At 41.6% G+C, this 21,023-nt stretch overlaps 1 protein-coding gene across 7 annotated transcripts in view; it reads left to right on the top strand.

Moving 5' to 3' along the window:
- The first annotated feature begins 257 nt into the window (after window positions 1–257).
- Window positions 258–21,023, top strand: part of lingo2 (leucine rich repeat and Ig domain containing 2) — a 189,258-nt gene continuing 168,492 nt past the window's right edge. For 2 of the 7 annotated variants that reach the window (XR_011086168.1, XR_011086166.1), the window contains exon 1: window positions 17,348–17,872. The gene's annotated coding sequence lies outside the window, so the exon portion shown is untranslated. Of the gene's footprint in view, window positions 541–17,346; window positions 17,873–21,023 lie in introns of those variants that run through there. The other 5 variants (XM_049759489.2, XM_049759516.2, XM_049759498.2 and 2 more) reach the window with 4 other exon arrangements.

Below are 21,023 nucleotides of genomic sequence, written 5' to 3' on the forward strand. Positions count from 1 at the left end.
ACACACACACACACATACACACACACACACACACATGCTTTATTGCACTAATACTGGCAGTTCATTTGTTAGAGAAAATTCCTTTGCCCATACTTTTGCATCTCACCCTTTCAGGAGACTTTTTTTTTTATCTGATTACCTGTCGGTAGGTCACCTTGGCTTGTCCCACCCCTTTCATGTCAGCCAATCAGCATTCGAGTCCGCTCAGCCAAACAGGCGTGGCTCTGTATTTAGTCGCCATCTTGTTAAGTGTTCTGTACTGCAAGCTGTTTCTCAGTTCTTGTCCACCTCTCACACCCTTGTGATTTCATGAAATGTCATCAGTTGCAACCCAAATCCTGTTTGGCTTCAAAATAGGGAGTGCCCATATGTTGTTCTTGTCTGCTAACTTAAATGCATCAGTTGGTTCCTTGTGAAGACTTGGCCAGAAAAATATCCCAAGATGCTTCTATACTAATGGATTTAAAAATGGATAAGAAGAGGACTCACATTTGTTTGTTGTTTCTTTTTCATCATTTTATGGAAATACATCAGTTGTGGGTAAGTTCTCAAGTACACATCCATTCCGAGTACAAAGAGTGTTCTTAAAAAGTATGTTTTGTACATTCTTAGGGAAGAACGTAAGTGCTGAGTTCATGAGACTGTGCTTTGTGTTCCTGATACTGAGGAATGGCTACTCAAATGACATGGAAAGAAATAGTGAACAAATAAATGAGGAACTGTGGCCATATTTACAATGAATGGAATGTGGTCCTGTTTAATTGGGCCTTTTTGGCACAAAATTATATTGATGACTTGAGCTTTGCTGTTGTTTCTCCTTGCTTAGCCATCTGCACAAATACTATTCACATGGGCAAGGCAGTATGTACTATATATGAACAAGCAACCATTTTGGATCGAATCAACCTCCCACACCGGGCAAGTCATGCTGTTGTAACTGATAATGCTGCAGGGAAAGACTTGGCTACGTAGGAAAACATATCCCGTGTTCATCCCTTTAATGAATTCTGAACTGGGCTCGACTTCTCTGGGCCTGTCGTCCAAATAAAAGGCGTCTTTGTCTAATTGCTGCAGCTTGGCACACATAAAAGATGGAATCAAGGCTGAAGGTGAATCTAATTCAAATGCAATTTCTGTGCTCGGCTTCAACGAGAGCAGAGAGAGACATTTTGTCTTCAAAACGAACACTGACACTTTTATTATCAAGCTCCTCTTCAACTCGACGGTGCCATCGTTATTAAGGGAGATTCACATCTGCCTCTGAATGCAACTACTTTTGATTAGGGTGGAGTGGGAAAGTAAGGAATGGATGTCGTTTAAATCATCATTTTGCCTTGTTGGGTCATCTCGATTGTTTATACTAGTTGTCATTAGTATTCTTGTAATTGTTGACAGGTAGAGACCATCACGCCTCACCTGTTTTCTGGGTTTTGCCATGTGACGTTTGCAAGCGGAGCCCTTAGGCTCTGTGATGTCGTGTTCAGTTGCCATCACGTGTCAAGGCATAACGGCCTGGCCTCTAAGATAGAGAAAAACAGCCATTTTTCTGCTCAGTTCATCTTCCATAAACGCAATGTTTATGACAATACCATGTTTACACTTGTGCTGGCACATTGAAGATATTATTGTAATCAATATTTAGACTTCAGGTCTTCCTTAATCCAGGCTTGAAACACATTTTCTTTAAATCATAATACTTGCTTGAACTTTGAAATGATAGCCCTGACTTGAAACCCCAACTTTAAAATGAGAACCTTATCTTGAACCTCTAATCTGACTTGAAATCCTACTTTGAAATACTGAAATACTCGCCCCCATCTTCACTGGAACTCCCCTTTTGATCCAATAATCCTGGTTTGAACCCCTACTTTGAAATAGTAACCCTGATTTGAACACCAAACTGTGGCTTGAAACCCAAGTGTTGAACATGGTGTTTTTTATGGACAAACTGCGATGGGCACAGAAGTCCAATAACTAAACACCATTCGGTTTATGATCAAGGGGGGGGTCCACCCAATCACACCTTACAGGTCGCCATGTCATTGCCCACTCAGCATTCATCGCAGCCTGGTCATCCTGGAAGGGGGATCCTCCCATCTGCGGTCCTTTCTTAAGGTTTCTCATGCTTCCCGTTTTTTTTTTTTTTTTCGTTTTTCCTTTCCCTTCTGGCAGTTAAGATCAGGGTATGTCGTTAATACGTGTCAACTGTGGACATGTGAAGCTCTTTGAGCTATTTCTGTGAATAAGAGATATACGTATAAATAGATTTGACCCAAATGCCATTTCATGTTGTCTACACATAATTTGCTTCAGATTTGATTTTAATACAGCTTTTATGATGTCACATCGTTTGGCCCGCAAAACGATGAATTCAATATCTATTATTTCCTTAGGGGTAAAATAGTTTTGGGGTTCTACCTTTAAGTTCAACAACACTAATATCTCAGCAAGTGCGTATATAAATAAAACACACACCGCCTTATATCCACTCACTTCGTTTGTCACGTTTTTCACACCAAGGAGCGGGCATGGTGGCAGGTTGTCAGTACAATGAAATTAATGAACCCTAAGCCCATGTGATAAAACTCTGTCCACCACGTGCTTGTTCTAGCAGGCGAACAGATGCTTGGATGCACAAACGTCGGCCAACTCCTCCATTTAGGCGATCGGCATGAATAAATCCGATGAGTAAGAGATTTTTTTTTTATTTATTTTTTTTTTTTTTTAATGCCACTTTACATCCTGTAATTGCATTCATAACTCATTGCCAAGCGGTTTTCGTCCCACACATTGTGATCAACCTGATGTTAATGTTCATGCTTGGCTTAATGTGTCAACAATTGTCATTTGTGTGTGGTTCAAAATGTGAAGCAGTGATATTATTTTAGCCTTAATTTTAGATACTACATTTGACAGAAATAAAGTGACGTTTAGAAAGCTCCACCACACTCACACACAATTTGGTTCTGTAGCTAAATGCATCCCCAGAAGCCAGTTCCAGTAAGACATGCCTACAAAATTTCAATGTATCATGATAATTTTTAGCATTTGTGGTGTCGCTACACAGAATGGTTGCAAAGTTTGATGATTTTGACTTGGCTTTGCAAGGTCAGGACAAATGTTGGGGGCACTCTGTAATTTATTGAAAATTCAGCCCCTGAAGCCAGTTTTGCTTGACATCATGATATTTGGTAGGCGTGTTGATCATAAGTAGACCCACAAAAAAGTATAAAGACAGAACTGTACACAAAGTTAGCCATTTCAATTTGAGTAGCCATTTTAGCATCACTTTAATATTTCAAAGGCTGCCTTGTACAAGGGAGTTTCTCGATTTGCTAGCAAATTGGAACCATATACTAAAGAGATTGGCGATGTAAAATTAATGTATGAGTTGGAATATTTTCACTTCATGGAGGTGAAATTTGACTCGCCGTAAACTCAAAAATTGATGTTGCACCCCTTTAAAAGTTGGAATAATTGAGCCCCTGCCACCAGTTTTTTTCCAAATAACATGACAGTGGATGGACATAGCTATCATAACTAGACGAACAAAACAGTCTTAATGACCCGTGCCATGAAATAATCAGGAAGTCGACAATTTTGGTTTGTAGCAGGCATTTCAGGTGAATTCTTGGGCTCATGCTTTGGAAATTTCCACCATGGAATTCACTTAAATTAGCCCCTATAAGAGGCAGGCGAATTAGAAAACATATTTCCTCGACTTATCCAATGTGGGTAGAGCATGCCATCAAAGTTTCATCAATTGCAGGATTTGTCGTGAAAAAGGGTCCATCATCACTGCTTTCAGCTTTATTATTAACAATAGACTAGTGCTGCTATGATGGAATCAGATTAGTCATTGACCTTTTTACTGTGTGAGCTATTTCCATTTCTGCTGGGGTCACTGGTCGGGCCAGCTGTCCCTCCTTGAAGAACCTCAAACACAAAAAGGCGGACAATACGACAAAACATTTTTGTCGCTAAAGATAACATCACAGCTGCTGTCAAAGGTATTTGCCCTCATTCAAATCGTTTTCCCTCTGTTCATTTGTTTTTCATTTCCTGTGACGCTCTTCAAACACACAGGAGTCAGTCTGTTTTTTTCCTTTTTTATCCATTAGTCCCCCCAGCATCAATTTATGCAGTATTTTCCTTCCTATCATGACTTTCATCTCCAGCAGCTTTAAGTCATCGCAATAGCCTGCCTTTTTTGAGGCTGTAACCTTAAATGAAGTGTGACTGTGTAGACATAATGGTAATTGTAATTTCTGTGTTTTTTAGTATATTATCTCATACTAAACTCAATTTCCTCTGGGATCAGTGAAGTCAGGAATATTCTGAAACAGATGAACTATTCACAAAATAATATTTTACAGGCAATATTTTGTTCAGAGTGTTCCAACACTTTGTTGCATGTTTGCATGTGCCTGCATTGTGGTCAGAGATCAGAGACATTGATCATTTTCCTAAGTAAAAGAAGGACAAACATCGGTGCACTTTGCTAAAATATTTGAGCTGTTTTAAAATTCTAGCAATTTGCAGTTCTTGCTGTCTTTGTTGTTTAAGCAAAGGAAAATCATTTTTTCATTGCGTCCTCTTAAAACTTCTTCAGCTTGCTCAAGATTGTGATTTTGGGTATATACGGTTAACATCCCTGGTTGGCAGTATTGACACACAACATGCCCGCAGAGCGCTATGAAAAGCGAGCCAAGTTCTCCGTTCACAGTATTTTTCTATGCAAAATTCCTAATGGCTGCTGTTATGCTCTTTTTATTATGGCTGAAGATTGACTGTAATCGAGGAAATGTACTCTGGGCACCAAAACACCCGCTCAGTCAACATGCAGCACTTACTCAGCAATTACTGACAGTCCAGCAGGGCTCTTCAGGCATCTTTGCACAGGAGTGAGCAAGAGAAGCGCTTTCAAGGTTTGACAGATAATTATAGATTATTATAAGAAAACGCCAGGATGGGGCAGGGTCGCATCCAAGTGCGACTTGGTGGCTAATTCAGGGGGGTCAATGAGAAGGTTGTTGACTTTCCAGTTTGTCTGCTCTATTTGTGTTAGTGTGAATTTATTATTAATTAATTCATGAATTGATTAATTATTTAATAATTAATTGATTTTTTTATTATTAATTTGTGTTAATAATGTACAATTACTGTATAATTGATTTTTTTCTCCATCTGCAGCACTTTGCATGCAGCAATGATTGTTTTAAAGTGCTCTTCAGATAAGGCTACACGTTCAGCAAATGGATGGATATTATTAGTAACCAATGTACTTTATACATAAACTCTATACAGTACTTTTACATATGTACTTTTTCATGACAATATTAACAATAACAATAATACATTATTAATGAGAATATTTGACCATAAAAAATGTTGTTAGATCTCATCATCAAGCCCTTCCTCTTCTTAATAGTTCTACAAAATGTTGGCTTTTGACTTGATGTATAGGCCTTTTCACATCACATTGAGCAGAGCGCAGTGCGTTGGCGTCAAACCCATACATTGTGTGTGTGTGGTAATTAGTGGAGAACATGGGCGGTGTGGCAGAAGGTGCCCTGAATAGGAAAATGTTCCATTCGAGAGCGGCGGTGCCATGATGTCAGACAATTGGAGAGGTGATGGTGGAGCAATTTAGTGTCATTTTGGAGGACTTATTGACAAGTAATGGCTTGATTAAACTATCCAAGTCACTTGGTTAATGAGGTTCATCTTGTCTTTTCGTGCATGTAACAGTAGTTTTCTTCTTTTAGGACAATGTGGCAACCATTACGTTTTCTCTGTTCCTTGCATCTTCCTGCTTATTCTTAAGGCTTTTTTTCCCCAACAGTGGCGGATACATCTTGTTGAGGTGTGGTCTAACTGCTGACTTATATATGATTATATAAATTTGTGGATCTAACCAGTGACAAAATCTCAGTTTTTACTTCCTGTTAGGCTGCTGTTAGCGCTTCCAAATATGGGCACGTTGGAAACCGGTCATTGTGTTGCGCGTGAGTCCTTCACATTGAGCCAGTGCAGTGTAAAAAGGTAGTTTGGGCACTCTTTTGGTTCAGTATTCAGTCTGTTCCAAACTTAGAGTCCTCATTGGGGTTGGTCCAATCCAGTAGTGATATTGGATATCGATTATATAACCCCTCACCCCCACCCCAGCCCAAAAACAATATCAGATTACATTGGTCTACATCCTAAATCTCCAATTTCCATTCCAGTCCATTCCAGACTCTACTCTTAATGTTTTATTTGTCCTGCCCTCTCTTGTCGCTTTCACATGCTGGATGTAAACAATTTATTCTGAATGTACCCAAGTGAATTTGAACTGGCATTTTGCAGGGTGAAATTAGTTTTTACTGACTTTATGAGGGTTATTCCTCAGGGTCATTTCATTAATTTTGTATATTTTGTATTCAAATGCAGTATATTCTCAAATTGTATGGAACACAAATGTTTGGAATATTTTCTTATATCTACTGTTGCTGACTAGTGTTTGTTTTAATTTTATCACTTGATCAAGTCTCTTCTAACATTTCATACAGAAAAGTAAATAATAGCATATATCCTTCCTGTTGAAATGAAACCAGATCAATATTGGTATCTGACAGTACTCAAGGCTGCAATATCGGTATCATATTGGAAGTGAAAAATACATACATCTTCATACAGATGTTTTAAGGCTTTTTGTTGTCCTTGAGTGCTTAATCTTTAACCACCCTCTCTCTCAGAAAAGATATTTTGGATATCACCCAGCAGTAAGTTATGGCTTGCGTTATACATTAATTTTAGTTTTAAATTCCACTTTTAGGGTTGAAGAGGTCATTTAAGGAATATTGTGGATTTTAAGTATCATTCAATGATCAAATTGACCTTGAGATCTGGTCCAATTTGTACCAAATTTGTGCAAGGCATTTGCGTGAAACTTGGTTTGCCCTGAAACACAAAACTCTCAATCAGATGTCCAGACTTTGTTTTTCCTTGTTGGTTTCTAGTCTTCTGCTCATTATTTGAGCTCCTCTCCTTGTTTCAATGTTGAAACTTGTATGGTGTACCTTTTTTCAGTGTTTACAATAAATGTTGATCTCTTCAGTTTTTGCCTTTTGCATCCAATAAGTGGCACAACAAATGGTGTGTTGAGACAGAGAAGAATGATGGGATTGGGTATGAATGCCAGTTCCCCCAAAAGGACTTGTATTTACTTTGCAAATAAGAGACGTTCTCTGCCGGAAGCCAAGGAGGGGGGAACAGATGATGTCCATGTGTAGTGACAATGTCCACACAGGAACGCCGGACGGATGGCTCGGTAAGAACGTGGGACCTTGCCACGGGGGTGGTCTTTGTTAGACGCATCCTAAAAGCTCTTTTTTTCCTAATGTTTTTGGAAGGCCCTTACGCGGGATCATCCTAATGAGTGTATGGGGACTCGTATTAGGGAGACGGAAAAGATATGTGGCATTTTGCTCTTGCCAGGAGGTCCCGTGAACGCAAATGCTCCTCTGGGTCAGAGTTTGAATAATCTACATGTTTTATCTGTGTGGCATCCTCACGGTAATGTCCCTTATTTGTAGCTTTTCAAAGTGAGTTTTGACGACCCCTCGTAGGTGATTATTGCCAATAAATTATTTTCCTTTTTGATCCAGATTGAAAGATCTTATGTTTGTTCAACAAATAAGTGAGTGTTAGGAATGTCAAAAAAACAACTTTAATTTCCTGTACAGTCAATCCAGGTGAATTAGACTGCTGTAGAAACTGCAATTGTACAGAAAACCAACAACGATGAGGTAGACAAAACCTTTATATGAGCTTTTATCCGATGACAACAAGCTAGTCGCTGATCACTAGATATTAGTGACAGTAATGATTCTACTTTTATCTGCCTGAAGGAGCTGCTAGAAAGTAAACAGGACAAAGCTAACCGCAATGGGGAGACAAAATATTTTGTTACAAGGTTCCTTAAAGTGACAATGTGTTGAATGTCAGTGATCCTAGTGGCTTTAGCTGACTAAATAGGCTGCTGTGGAAATTAAAAGTATAAGCATATGAGTATGTTGTTAGAACTGGATATCAAATGGTGTCCAATTGTACTGATGCCAAGAACGCTTACTTTGCAGTAACTGTTTGCAAGTGACCATATCAACACAGCTAATTTGTAGCTAATTAAACGCCATGAGCTAATCAAACCCGAAAATGGAAAGCTAGAAATTCTGCCTGAAGCTCAGATTTATTCACTTATGCTGCCAAACATGATTGCCACACTCTGACTGTAGATTTAGCATATTTGCATAACTTTTCTTAAGTTACAAACAATAATCCTCCACAATTTGTTTAGAAAGCACAGGCAGTATCACTCTGGAGCTTGGGCTTATCTTTAAGAGAGCCTATTTGCTTTTAAACTGCCATTGAAATTTGTTAAAGAAACCCAATTTCCTCCTCAAGCCTAAATCTGTCCTCCCAGCCTCTGGGTTAACATTGAGAATGTGCTGGGTGTCATCCTGATCTTTATTTTAATGAGGCGTAATGAGCTGCGTCCTTTTAATTAGTTCTCCCTTAACGTGAAAGGATGTCAATTGAGCTGTTGATCGATGGGGCGGCGACGCGTCCTCTCACTTACCTCCAGGGGGCTGGAAGTATCTTTGTGTTTGACTCACACAACCGTGCCACGACCTTTTGGAGTAAACAATTCACTTATGCGGGTTTGTGTGAGTTTATGCTGAGGAGAATGCCAAGGAGACATACGTAGCTGTTATTGGCAAGAGGAAATTGCATAATTTTATGATTGATGATTGGCTTCGTCCAATTTGATGCACTGGCTCTTGTGTCACTTGAAAGTTAGCTGCCTAAACGGGTGTTGGAACTGAAAGTGAATGGGACAAAAACAAAGGAACAAGGCAAAGGTAGCTGGAATTGGCAAACTAAACTGTCTTTGAGGTAAGATTAGATAATCTACAAGGTAACAAATGATAATGTCAATATGTTTTTACTGCTTAAATGGGCTACTGCTGAAATTGAAAATAAACAGGAAATCTAACACAGGGTAAATAAAAATGTCTTTGATAGCAAGTATTCAGGCTTGTTGTCAGGTGTATAATTGCAAACTGAAATTAAACTGGACAAAGCTAACAGCAATGCGTAAGCAAAACAATCTAATACAAAAAAAGTGACAAATAGTGTCAGAGGAACCTTGCTACTTTTAGCTGCTTAAACGGGCTGCTGAGTGTATCAGATGCATAACAGTGAAATGTAAACGGGACAAAGCTAACAGTATGAACAAAGCATTTTTTGATGACAAGCAGAAAAGTGACGACACGTATTGTATCACAAGAATATTGCTGCTTTTAGCTGCCTAAAAGGGTTGCTCAACTGTATAATGAATGCAATAAAGCTAAGAGGAAGAGCTAAACAAAACGGTATTTAATAACAAGATAAGTGACAATACGTATTGGGCCACAGGAATCTTACTGCTTTTAGCTGCCTAAACGACCTCCTGTAGAAATCGATAGTAAACACGACAAAATTAAACGGAGGATGAACTTGACTTTTCTTGACAACAAGATAACAAGTGATTAGACGTTCTGTGTCACAGGGACCTTAGTGCTTATGGCCGCTGTGGAAATTGATAGGAAACAATGGGAAACAATAAAAAGAAGGTTTTTATGCAAAGGTCCTAGTTGATCAGCCAGAGGTCTGATTTCAATTTGAGGTCAAATCATGAAATTTTCAGTCAATTTGATGAACAGCGGAGTCATAAAGCTACTTAAATAAAATAAATAAATAAACAAACGAGAGCCAAGCTTCATTGGACACTTTCCAGTACAAACAAGGACATTGTAGCAAGACTTTCTCGTGGCTGATGAGCTGTGACGATGGGCTCTGTTTACATCAGGCTGTGGGTCAGCAGCATATTCCAGCCCCAGCGTAATGTTAATAACAAGATGAGGCCCGGAGTTCCTCAAGCATTCAATGTATGATATTGAATTTGTGAATCATTTCCTCATTTACATTCTTATTGAGAGCTTATAGAGATGCATGCTTTCACTTAAAAGAGCTCAGAGACGCAGCAGAAAATCACACTATTGGAGCGAACGGAAAAGAGAATGCTTTTGACATGGTCTTGGTTTTCATTTGGACTTTGCTTTGTTTTCCTTGTGTCTCTTTTGGTCGAAGTCATGTTTTCCTACTGTTCCTTTTCTTCAATCACTGTCTCGTTGGGTTGTTGTCTCGTCAGCCCTGATCAGCTTCCTCAGCCACTTGTGCCTTTTCCAGTTTGTGAACGTCTCCTAAATTTGTCTGTATTTAGTACCCTGCTTTATGTTCAGTCTTTGTCGGGCTATTGTGTTGCTGTCACTATGTCCAGTCATTGTTAATTGTCTCGAGGTTTTGTTACGCTGTGTTTTGTTGTTACTCTGAGGTCAGATTTTTTCCATGTTGATTTTTTTTTTTTTTTTTTTTAATCCCAGTACCTTGTTTTGCTATTCATTCCTTTATAATAAATTACCTCTTACTTGTACTCTTGTCTCACTTCTCTGCATTTGGATCCGCAATCCTGCCACAAACCTGACAGCTTTATTCCTGTGGTGAGTGACATGAATATAATATGTTTTGTTGTTGGTAGAAAGTAACAAGCGGAAATGCGTCCTTATTTGTTACCCATTGCGCTTAGCTTTGTCTCGTTCAATCTCGACTTCTACAGCTGCCCATTTAAGCAGCTAAAAGCATGACTGTTTTCTGCAACACTCGTCCTGTCATTCAGTCTACTTGTTTTGTCTTTTTTTACTTTCACTTCAACAGTAGATAGCTAAAAGCTTTAACTGTAAGATTTTCAATTATTCTGTGTTGTTGCTTTTATAGCTGCAAGACAGTTTTGTTAATCCTTTGTCCCGTTGGCTTTGTCTTGTTCCTGTACAATTAAAACAACAGCAAATTTAGGAAGCAGAAAGATTTCTGTGACATTGTGTGATGTTTATGACTGTGTTGTTCACCCTTTATTGTTGATCTTGCCTCAGATGTCCAATAAATGAGAGACAAATAAACAAACCCCTAACGGAAAAAAAATACAGCGTTTCCGTGCTAGTTGGGCATTCATATTCATGAAACCTCCATTAAAGTACAACAAGCCGTTGTGCGCGGTGGCACTGCACTGCCGATGACACGGGGGCAGCCAGGCCCGATGACTTGATGACTGGCAGCCGAATGCCACTGTGTGATTAGCCTCTGCGCTTGAATACTTGGATGCAGGCGACTCTGGCAGAGGGAATCTCCACTGTTTTTGTTTGTGTTTTGGGTCAGAAAATGCTGTACACTTACCGTCTTTGCAGAACCAGCTCAAATGTGCAAATGCCTCATTTTGGAGCAGAGGCGGGATTTGGTTGCTAGTGTAATTTTTGTCATTTAGCTTGTTTTAGGGAGCAGTAGCTGACAATATATTGGTCAAAAGTGCAGTTGTAATTGTTTTAGGACTCGTCAAGAGGATTGGACCCTTCTTTGGAATCCGTTTACTACTTGGGAGCATAACTGTGCATCTTCTGATCCTGGAAAGAGTACAAAGGTCCTAATAATTACAGCGGAAAAAAAATGCTTTTTGCCTCTTTTTTGCTTGAATTCCTTAAATATTCCGTAAATACATATATGCACAGAAAACCCAATGATGCTCATTTGGATGACATGTTTATGTAGTGTATTCGATTGACTATATATTAAGAAGGAAAAAAAAATAATGAAACAAAATTATCAAAAAGGAATAATAATTTTAATAAAACTCATGTCACGCCCGTGCCACTTCGCTCGGCCACACCCCTTTCGTTACCATAATGTCTGTCACCTGCTTCCTATTGTTACCCTGTGTATTTAAGCCCTGCCCGTGTGTTTCTCCCTGTCGGTGTCTACTGTTGTGTCCATTCCTGTTCGTGCCCAGTGTTCCTGTTCGTGTCATCTGGTTTTCCCTCGGTCTGTCTGAAGGCTCACGGTCAGAATTTTAATCTTGTCCAAGGGGACTTCATGTCGGTCAGTCTGTCTGTTTTGCTGGCCGTGAGTCTTCCTCCCGTCTGTGTCGTTCGTTCCCCACCTGCCTCCCTTCCAACTCCTTTTCCCTGCAATAAATCCTGGTTCAAGCTGCATTTGGTCGCCCTGGCTCAACTCATTCCTGACAGAAGACACCGACCATCACAGCGACCAGCGCTTGGACCAACCTTTGCCGGCTCCCGCAACTGCTGCATGGTCGCCAAGGAGATGAATTCAAGCGACGCAAGATGCACGGTTGCCCCCCCCCAAAACAGATCCGACGGCGCGGATGTTGCGGCCGCCACTTGTTCCGGCGGCGCGGATCCAGCGGCTGTCACCGTCGGCCTTCAACGGTGCATGACGCACGGCCGCCCCCCGACCCAGTCCCGACGGCGCGGATGCTGCGGCCGCCACCAGTTCCGGCGGCGCGGATCCAGCGGCCGTCACCCAGTCGGCTTCAACGGCGCATGACGCACGGCCGCCCCCCGATCCAGTCCCGACGGCGCGGATGCTGCGGCCGCCACCAGTTCCGGCGGCGTGGATCCAGCGGCCGTCACCCAGTCGGCCTTCGGCGGTGTGTGACGTGCGGCCACCTCCCCATTTCCTCCCGGCTCTTGTTGGACAGTCTTGGACTTTTTCTTTTTTGGGACGTCGGGAGCCGTCCCTTGTGGGGGGGGTACTGTCACGCCCGTGCCACTTCGCTCGGCCACACCCCTTTCGTTACCATAATGTCTGTCACCTGCTTCCTATTGTTACCCTGTGTATTTAAGCCCTGCCCGTGTGTTTCTCCCTGTCGGTGTCTACTGTTGTGTCCATTCCTGTTCGTGCCCAGTGTTCCTGTTCGTGTCATCTGGTTTTCCCTCGGTCTGTCTGAAGGCTCACGGTCAGAATTTTAATCTTGTCCAAGGGGACTTCATGTCGGTCAGTCTGTCTGTTTTGCTGGCCGTGAGTCTTCCTCCCGTCTGTGTCGTTCGTTCCCCACCTGCCTCCCTTCCAACTCCTTTTCCCTGCAATAAATCCTGGTTCAAGCTGCATTTGGTCGCCCTGGCTCAACTCATTCCTGACAACTCAATGATGCTCATTTGGGTGACTTGTCGTGTATTCGATTAAAAAGGAAACATTTAATTTGGATTTGTTTTCTGTTTCACAATGTCCTAACTTCATTGGAGTAGAGGTTGACATCAAAGCACTTAAAAAAAAAAAAATGTTACATGTTACCCAACCTTAGAGTCAAACCATACATCGTGTGTCGTACATTTGAGCCAATTATAGGAATCTCAGACAGGAAGCTTTTTGAATTTTCAGAAGAGTTGGCGTGACATAGCAACAAGACAAGCCGCTTGGCTTCGCTGGGAAGTGCCAACCCGACCAGTTGGTAGGAAGCGGCGCTCGCTCGACAATGAGATGCAGGCAGTGGCGTGCTGGCGCCTCAACAGTCAAGCTTGAGCCAGCCTTGTGTACAAGATGCACTAGTTGGAATCTTTAGGCCTACTGTGCATACATTCACAAACGTAAAGAGCTTATTTTTCAGTTTGGATCACTGGATTTCAAATTGTGATTGAAATGATGCGCGCGTGTGTGTGTGTGTGCGTGTGTGTGTGCGCGCGTGTGTGCGCGTATGTGTGCGTACACGTGCGTATATTTAGTTGTATAGTTGAACAGTTTTCCCCCCATAGTATGTGTATTTATGGTGTTTTTTTAGTCCGTGTGTTGTGCATTTCTTATGATTATGATGATTTTGTTTTAGTACTGCATATGTCCGTGATTGGTCAAGTGTGGTCCGGGTTTGGTAACATACAGTAATTGTGGTGCTTTAGCTATGTCATTTATTCACAGCAGGTGTGTGAATAGTGTGCCTTTTTGTCACTTGGCTTCCATGCATGATAAATAGTGTGCAGCGTTAATGGCTCCGGTATAAATAAATGAATGTAGCTTGGATTGGAGTCAGCGTGGTGGGTGGGCGGCAAAGGAGAGGGAAAGTTTTTCCTCGAGACATCACATCTAATTGTGGTTTACATTGTTATTGAGTCACACTTCTGGGCAAGTTATTTGCGTAACAGTGGGGATTTAGAAGACACTGGAAATGCTATGTTCCTATGAGATACAATCAGTGCGCACATACACGCACACAGTCTAGAATTACAACAAAAATCCCAAATTACTAATGCAATGATTTTGAAGAGGTGGTTTTTCCAACTTTTCATACATACCCCTGAAATAAAGAAGTCCGGCGGTGGACAAAGTCGGTGACAGGCAGGGAGCTTCATCGCAGCTTGTCCAGCTGGGTGACGCGGCCGGGAGGTCCTCCTGGCTGCCTCACAGGGAGTGGCTGGATAATGCGGTTGGCGGCAGACTGTACCTTTTGGCTGTGACACAGAAGCCCATGTCTGGCTGATAAGAAGCTGAATTTGTTCTGCTAATTTTGTCTTTTTATCCGTCAGACGCTTATTCTGCCTTGACAAGACCCAGGAGCGAGCGGGAGCGGTGTTTGTTTGCCTTTGTATGAGCTGTAACAACTTTAGTGTTGCTAAACGTCCGAAAACTAATCGCCAAGACCAATCGCCACCATAATTAACAAGCACATTCCTCCTATTGTGTCCTTCAATCTGTAAAAATAATTTAAAGAATGATCAGCGCAATAGTTTTGAGTTTGTGAGGTCCATGGTACGTCCTCATCTTCTGATTCCCGTCGTTGACTTAGCGGCACTTGTGACCCACGACAAAATAGTTGTCACTCAAGTTTTTATCATTTACAATCGTGGAGTGCGAGTTTACTTACATTCACATATTTCCTCCAATTTTTTGCCTCTTTCCTCACATAAAAAAAAAACACTGTTGAAATATGATAACCCACTTGACAAGCGAGCGTGCTGGATTTTACCTCACATATTCACTCAAATTACTGTTTTTTGCGTCTTTTTCGACACTGTTGAAATATGAGCATGCGTGCTGGATTTTACCTCCAGCTAATCCACACCCTCATAATGACGTCATATTGTTTACAAACTTAAAAGGAGTCCGTAGGGCAAAATAACTAGTACATTTTAACATTTTAATTGTACCTAAATAAAATGTAAAAAGGAAACTATAATGATTGAATGCAAAGAGAGTATACTAAAAAATGTAATACAAGTAAATTGTTCTTCCAATCGTAGGCTACCCCACATAAAAAAAATATTTGAACTATTTATTACGTAGAAAAAGCAAAACACCCCAAATAAATTCTAGCGCTTATTTGGTCTCATTTTTCTACAAACATTTTACTTTTTAAAAGATATATACCGTATTTTTGGGACTAAAAGTCGCTCCGGAATATAGGTCGCATTAGCCATAAAATGCACAATAACGTGAAAAAAAACATAAATAAGTCGCTCAGGAGTACAAATCGCATTTTGGAGGAAATGTATTCAACAAAATCCATCACCAAGAACAGACATGAACGAGCAACAACAGGCTAAACGATATGTATGCTAACGTGACATAAACAAAGAGCTGAGAACGGGCCTGACGTAACATTCAGAGTTATTCAAAAAACTATTACATAAATAACACGTTTATAAAACCATCTGTGTCACTCCGATTCATTAAATCCATTGATCGTCCTTTGTCAACAATGGGTGCGCGCCGCTGACGGCGCTTGCACTTCAAAATATTCCACAGGCCCATATAACGATACATAAATTAGATATCAAATAACTATTATATAAGCAATTATTATCAAACCATCTGTGTCACTCTAAATCATTAAATCCATCGACCAAATTCCTCGTCCTTTGTCAACAACGCCGCGCGTGCGCCCTGACGTCAGCCTCGTCGTTATTCCACAGATCTAGTATATAACTATATTGTAGCGTTAACAAAGTACAAGGAAAGACGTGGGTTTGGTAAACGGTTCTTTGTTTAACAAAACAAGAGTTCAACGAGCCAACAACTACTGAACTGTAACGATATAAACATATACAAGTTGCTACACGAAATAAAACATATCAAATAACTATAACATAAATAGTTAACCGCCACACGGCACCAAGCACCGGCGTCAACTTCCAGGCATGTGGCGGGTTGGACTTCCATCCCCGGAGGTGTCACTTCCAGCCACGGAGGTGGAAGAGAGCTCCATAGAATAGTAGGACCGGGCGTGCGTAAAAGCCATGTCTGAGCCCCATCCACCGTCCCCGGACAGCCACCCGGCCGAGCACCGGCCCCCGACTTCCATCCACGGAGGTGAAAGAGAGCTCCGTAGAGTAGAACCGGGCGTGCGTAAAAGCCATGTCCGAGTCCCATCCACCGTCCCCGGACAGCCACCTGGCCGAGCGCCGGCCCCAGACTTCCATCCACGAAGGTTAAAGAGAGCTCCGTAGAGTAGGACCGGGCGTGCGTAAAAGCCATAATAGTTTTTCAAACCTCCCGTGTCACTCCAAATCATTAAATCCTTCAAAGTCTTCGTCCTCTGTGTCACTTACAAACAAAGCCGCTAATGATGCCGGTAGTACGTGGGGCCCTTCGTCATCCCGTGATCAATCTTTGTCCTTTTTGTAAACAACCGCCACGCCGCGCCTCACTACTGACGTCACTTGAAATTCAAATTACAGTAATCCCATGCTACATCGCAGTTCATTTATCGCGGTTTCACTTTTTTTTTCCTTTCGTCAACATTTGGGAAAAAAAATCACATAAGTCGCTCCTCAGTATAAGTCGGCCACCCAAACTATGAAAAAAAACGCGACTTATAGTCCGAAAATTACGGTATGATATCATATATCAAAACTGGCAGCTCGGTGGAACACTGGTTAGCATGTCCGCCTCACAGTACAGAGGGTGCGGGTTTGATTCCACCTCCAACCCTCCCTGTATGGAGTTTGCATGTTCTCCCCGTGCCTGCGTAGGTTTTCTCCGGGCACTCCGATTTCCTCCCACATCCCCAAAACATGCATGACATCTGATTGAGCACTCCAAAACGCCCCTAGGTGTGAGTGCGAGCGCAGATGCTTGTTCGTCTCTGTTTGCCCTGCGATTGGCTGGCAATCGGTTCAGGGTGTTCCCCGCCTACTGCCCGATGACTGCTGGGATAGGCTCCAGCAAGCCCACGACACCCGTGGGAACAAAGCGGTACAGAAAATGGATGGATGGATATATGAAAACTCTATATTATAAAATATGGACGTGAAGTTTTTTTAGTTTATTGTTTGTTTAATTCCTCATTTATGTGGCACCATTTGACGCTAATAGGCTTGAAACACGCCTCGTGGTTGAGTTGGGATGCGTGAGAAAGGGCTGGAGTGAGAGGGAACTATGATGGGGAGGAGCGAGGGAAGGGAAGGTGCAGGGAGGAGGAGGAGAAGGCGTGTGGGAGGACGGAGAGGGAAAGAGAGAGTGGTAGAGAGAGAGAGAGAGTCTCCCAATTCCGCTGCTGTCTCAGCATCCATCCTGCATGAGACGATGTTCCGGAGAGCAGGTGGCGCCGACCGGAGGACACACGCGAGCGGCCAAAATCAATAGGAGGACGACCGAGAGGAATAGTCTGCCATCACTTCCCCTTGTCTGGGCTTGATCTGCTTCAAACTTTCCATTCCTACGCACCACCTCCCTGTGCAGTTTTCTTTCTTTTTCTTCATTTTTTCCCTTTCAGAGGGGTGCACCGCCCGGCCGGAGCCGCTAAGAAGGCGACGAGAAGCGCTTGTGGAGATCTTCAAGTTCACCATCGAGGTGGAGGAATTATAGACGGACGAATTCCTCACAATCCTGTCTTTCCTTTCACACGGATTATGCGTTTGTAGCGCCAAGTAAATTCGAATCGGATTCGGATTGAGTCGGGGTGAGAGAGACTTGACGGAGGATTTTTTTTTTTTTTTTCTGCTGCTGTGAGGTAAGCGTTGAACGCATCACTTGCGCAAAGTTGCAATACGCTGACGTTCGAATGTCTGCTTAGCTCCCCACTTCATTTTGGGGAAAGGGGAGTGTTGGGTGAGGGGCGATGCAATGCGCGCTCCCACTGTGCATACTTGTGCGCGCATAACTGTGCGCCAGTTTGCACCTGAGCGCGTGGAATTGCCATCCAACGAGATGCTTCAATATGCACACAGCATTGTTGAAGCCCCCCATTACATTGTGACTTGCTTGCCTGTCTCCAGTTTCAGCAATCTGATGTTGCTACCCCATTTCTTTTTTTTTGGGGGGGGGTATCGCCGCTGAAAAAGTTAAACGCTTCATGTCTGTTTGCAACACCACCAGGCAGGAAAAAAAAAAGCTTCTAAAATATTCATGTGCATCATGGCGTGGTAGCTACACTATATTAAAATATTTAAAATGACTGAATACTAGAACCTACCTGCTGACAATTAAATGTACCCTTTAGTGTGAGTAGGTATAGAAAAAAAGGTATTTAAGAAGTAAGCCGATAGGTGGCTCAAGTGACCACTGCAAAGCAGTCCGACTGCATGGATGCACTCAACTGTTCTATTCGCTTAGTCCACATTTCAAGCAGGCTATATTCGAGTGGATGGTGAGTTTGGTGTGACTGGTGTCTGAGTGGGTGACACAAGCTTGTCGCGCTTCCCACTGTCTTTAATGTTTTATATAGTGCTATGATGCAATTAAAGAAAAACAAGAACAACCATTATCTATGGTTTTGTAGTTTGTATATCTGTGTTCCCAAGATATGTGTAATCCTACCCTATCTCTGCCGAAAGGGGGGTGTATTCATTTTTTATTTTATTTTTTAACCATATCTTCAACAGAGACAGCTGTTTTTTCGTGTGATTTTTCTGTAGGGTGAGATTATGCGGCCACTGACTCACTGGATGTGCAATTGTACGACGGGCGTCATTCAGCTCTGTTGACGACTGCATTTCATGCATTGGAAACGTCCAGATTCATTTTGTGGTTTACTAGTGTTAATCTGGAAGTGCTGCTTCCTGTTAAAAGGTGGAGGAAGGTGTCCCTCAGGAACACTTACTTACTCCAGGGGAGTCCCAAATTGTGGGGCACCCCAAGCGGTGTGTGTGATTAAAAACGGTCCTCTCGTAATCAGTCCCTATAATGTTTTGCAGTATTGCGATCTCTGTTAAAAAAAAAAAAAAAAAAAAAAGGATAAACCCATGACGTATTTTGAATTCTACTGATTTATTTTACTCATGAGGGATCTTCCTCTCTATCTGGCACAAGATGTCCTGAACTTGTGCGTACAGTACCATAATACCGCAAGATTATCAAGGCTTTCTGGAGTAAGATGTGCTACCCAGTGTCAGACAGACTGCAACTCATGTTTTGAATTTGAGATGGCACAATGAAATTGCTAAAACTTTCCATCAGCAGCACAAGCTATTTTTTTTTTTCTTTTTTTTGTGCGTCATCAGTGCAGGCAAAGTGACACGACCCTTACCCCTCCCATTATTGGTGCAAGTAGTCGGCAAACCTGATGACTTCTCCCTTGGTCGTAAGAGTCATCTCTTTCGGGAATTCGAGTATGACGGCTTGGTATAAGAACATAATGCAAAATGTGCCTATAAAGAACGACTACTATTGCAGGCAATACATTTAACACAGTATCACATTTACAACAGCGCCATCCATCACTCTTCATCACGACTAATCCAATGTAAGGTTAATACATACAGTAAGTATAACACTGTTTTGAAGTTAGAATTAGCAGCCAGCTGTAAGAGGTAGCTGTCTGCAATTCTTCAACTTTGGACCTGCGGGCAATGCAGATAAATAGGTTAACTAGCGTGGCTAACATGCCCTCATACCTACGTAGTCTTAAACCTGTGATCCCATTAAAATACCAGGAAGGTATTCTGGAGTGACATGCGTTTCCTGCAGTAAGAAATATTGGTCTCTGTTATATTCTGGATTTGTGTCTGCTCTGGGATGTCTAAAATCTGTGCAGGGTACAATGAAATTTCAAGACCAAGGTACTGTGGAGTGAAATGTTACTGCTCAGATTTAGGGAGTTTGGTTTTAGTTATGATCTTGGCCTGTGTTCAGTAAAGGATGTCTTGATTCCTAACATTGGTTGGAACATCTTTGCTTTGTTACAAAAAATAGAATGAAAAATAAAATAATAATAATAATGATCCTGATCTATCTGTGCTGCCAACAGTGTTGTACCTGAATGCGTTCAATCCACTATCCAGTAAAGGATGTCTTGATTCCTAACATTGATCGGACCATCTTTGCTTTGTTACACAAAATAGAATAAAGAATAAAATAATAATAATACTGTGCCACCAACAGTGTTACCTGAATGTGTTCAATGAAGGAAAGTTCATGAACTCGTTCTTAATTTGGACGAACGTGAACTGACTGTAGCGTATATATATATATATATATATATATATATATATATATATATATATATATATATATATATATATATATATATATATATATATATATATATATATATATATATATATATATATATATATATGAATCTCCCAGCTGACTTCAGGCAGGAGGCGGGGGACACCGTGTACTGGTTGCCAGACCGCGGAGTAAACCAACGCAGGCACAGGGAGAAGATGCAAACTCCACACTGGAAGGCCGGCGCTGGAATCAAATTGCACTGCACTTTCTTTGTAAAAAAAAGTGAAGCCACACAAATATACATTACTTAAATGCATATTGAGACCTATGCATCAACATAGAATTAAAGATACTTGCAGTTCAACACAATTTTAACTTGCCACCACCTATTCATCACTTGTACGTATTATATTGATGCTTTTCAATTTGGAGGGCAGCGTAAAAAACAAGCCCTTCACTCAAAAGCACAAAAATGTATTTTTAGCTCGTCCAAGGACATAGGAAGAGGGGAAAAAAATCAATGACGACAGAGACAGAGAATGGGTTTCAAATTCAATGTTATATTTTCTCCCGGCAGAGACGTTTGGCTACAGTTGGAACTGATAGTGTATCATTTGAAACCCAGACAGGAGCCTTGTATGTATGCTTTCAGCGTGTGTAGCATCATTGCTTCCAATCGTTACAAAATATTTGGGCTGCAATGTTTAATT

The sequence above is a fragment of the Syngnathus scovelli genome, chromosome 1, assembly GCF_024217435.2.
Source record: "Syngnathus scovelli strain Florida chromosome 1, RoL_Ssco_1.2, whole genome shotgun sequence".
Classification (NCBI taxonomy): Eukaryota; Metazoa; Chordata; class Actinopteri; order Syngnathiformes; family Syngnathidae; genus Syngnathus; species Syngnathus scovelli.